Raw genomic sequence first — 2628 nt, forward strand, 5'->3', positions numbered from 1 at the left:
TGGTGATGGGCATTGCTATCTTTTCAGTGGTTCTTTGGTCCCTTCTTTGCCTTTTAAAGTGCAGTGGTTCAATCTGAACTCACTGCTACCTCCACCTCCTGGGGTTCAAGTGATCTTCCCATCTCAATCCCCCAAGTAGCTCAAGCTACAGTAGTGTTCTGACCCACCCAGCTAATTTTTTCTTTTTCTTTTTTTTTTTTTTTTTGAGACAGAGTTTCGCTCTTGTTGCCCAGGCTGGAGTGCAAGGGTGCGATCTTGGCTCACCGCAAACTCTACCTCCCAGGTTTTCACAGTGTTGCCCAGGCTGGTGTCAAACTCCTGAGGTCGGGCTATCCTCCTACCTTGGTCTCCCAAAGTGCTGGGATTACAGGCGTGAGCCACTATGCCTGGACTAGTAGCTATCTTTTTAAGGAATAGGATGGGAAGGCAGGTTTGCCCTAAGCAATTCCCAGCTTGACTTTTCTCTTTGGCTTCGTGATTTTGGGGTCCCCCGATTTATTTTCCTTTCACCAGGCTTATGTTGTAGTGGGGCAAGCATCCCAAAGGCAAGAAAACAGACCAATTAGTTGTGAATTAGGTCGGTACTTTAAGGAAACGAACAGGGAGTTAAGGCAGAGTTACAGAGGACTCAGTAGAAAACCCGATCCTGCCTTTCTCCTCACCCTACACACAGCTCCCCCATCTGTTCTTTCCCGGCATGTGAGGTTTTCTTCTGGTTAAAGTATCTTTTGTCTCACTACTCCTAACTTGCCTACCTTGTCAGTTCAAATACTACTTCCCGCAGAAGTAGTATTTTTTTTTGAGACAGGGTCACACTTTGTCACCTGGTCAACCAGGCTGGAGTGCAGTGGTGCAATCTCAGCTCACTGCAACCTCTGCCTCCTGGGTTCAAGCAATCCTTATGCCTCAGCCTCCTGAGTAGCTGGGATTACAGACATGCACCGCCACATCCAGTTAATTTGTGTATTTTTAGTAGAGACAGGGTTTTGCCATGTTGGGCCAGGCTGGTCTTGAACTCCTGGTGACAGGTGATCCTCCCACCTCATCCTCTTAAAGTGCTGGGATTGGGCCGGGCATGGTGGCTCACATCTGTAATCCCAGCACTTTGGGAGGCTGAGGCGGGTGGATCACCTGAGGTCAGGAGTTCGAGACTAGCCTGACCGAGATGGAGAAACCCCATCTCTACAAAAAAAAAAAAAAAAGTGCTTATAGGCATAAGCCACGGGTCCCGGCCCTGTATTCACCCCTCTCTTGTAAGGTGCCGTGGAGAAGAGACAAAGTGGTCGCTACAGATCTTCTCCCTCCAGGAATTAGGGATTTTATGCATATATGCAGATAACGATAATACAGAGCGAGGTGAGGGCCATAAGAAAGGAAGTGTGAAGAGACCATTGCTGAGGAGGAAAGATCAGAAAAGGGTTTCCTAGCCGGGTGCAGTGGCTCACCCCTGTAATCCCAGCACTTTGGGAGGTTGAGGCAGGTGGATCAATTGAGCTCAGGAGTTCGAGACCAGCCTGGCTAACATGGTGAAACCCTGTCTCTCCTAAAAACAAAATACAAAAATTAGCTGGGTGTGGTGGCGCAGCCCTGTAGTCCCAGCTACTGGCGGGGAGTAGGGCAGCTGTGGTGGGAGGATTGCTTGAGCCTAGGAGGTGGAGGTCGCAGTCAGCTGTGGCCGTGATCGCACCAGGTTGGTGTACTGGATCGTGTACTGCAGGTTGGGCAACAGAGTGAAACCCTGTCTCAAACAAAACAAAATCCAAAACCCAAACTCAAGACTTTAAAATAGTTTGAAAAAGAAAAAAAGGACTGTAGAAATAGAAATTGCTTTTACGTGCAGTGGCTAATGCCTGTAATCCCAGCACTGTGGGAGGCCGAGGTGGGCGGATCAAGAGATTAGGAGTTGGAGACCAGCCTGACCAACATGGTGAAACCCCATCTCTACTAAAATACAAAAAATTAGCTGGGTGTGGTGGCATGCGCCTGTAGTCCCAGCTACTCAGGAGGCTGAGAGGAGAGGAGAATTGTTTGAACCTGGGAGGTGGAGGCTGCAGTGAGCCAAGATTGTGCCACTGCACTCCAGCCTGGGCAACAGTGAGACTCCATTTCAAAAAGAAAAGAAAAGAAGAAAAAGAAATTGCTTTTACCCGAGTGTGGTGATACGTGCCTATAGTCCCAGCTACTCAGGAGGCTGAGGCAGGAGGATCACTTGAGCCCAGGAGTTGCAGTCTGGCCTGGGCAATGTGGGAGACCCCATCTCCTTAAAACAAATAAAAAGACATTACTTTTTTTTTTTTTTTTGGCTCTACATGTTCAGAGAAACTTCTCTAGTAACAAACTATAGAAATGATCCCTGAAAGTATAGTCTTAAAACCTTACTTTTTAATCATAATTACAGCAAACACCACTCTGGAAATCTGCCCACACGGGTGGCTAAGAATAGAGCTGGCTTTTCCAACCCTGTGATACAGGGAAGTGTAAAGGCTGCTCATCTATTTAAATAGCAGAATTTGAGGTTGTGGCCTTGATTTTCTGTTATCTTCCTTTCTCTATCTGTGAGCATAAGATGAAACAAGTATGCTGAAGCTTGGACTTTTACACTGATTTCCACAGAACACGGTGGTTCAG

At 47.4% G+C, this 2628-nt stretch overlaps 1 pseudogene; it reads right to left on the minus strand.

Moving 5' to 3' along the window:
• Positions 1–2272: 2272 nt before the first annotated feature.
• LOC120366925 (small nucleolar RNA U3) lies at positions 2273–2369 on the minus strand (annotated as a pseudogene).
• Positions 2370–2628: the final 259 nt, after the last annotated feature.

Source organism: Saimiri boliviensis, chromosome 17 (assembly GCF_048565385.1).
Source record: "Saimiri boliviensis isolate mSaiBol1 chromosome 17, mSaiBol1.pri, whole genome shotgun sequence".
NCBI lineage: Eukaryota > Metazoa > Chordata > Mammalia > Primates > Cebidae > Saimiri > Saimiri boliviensis.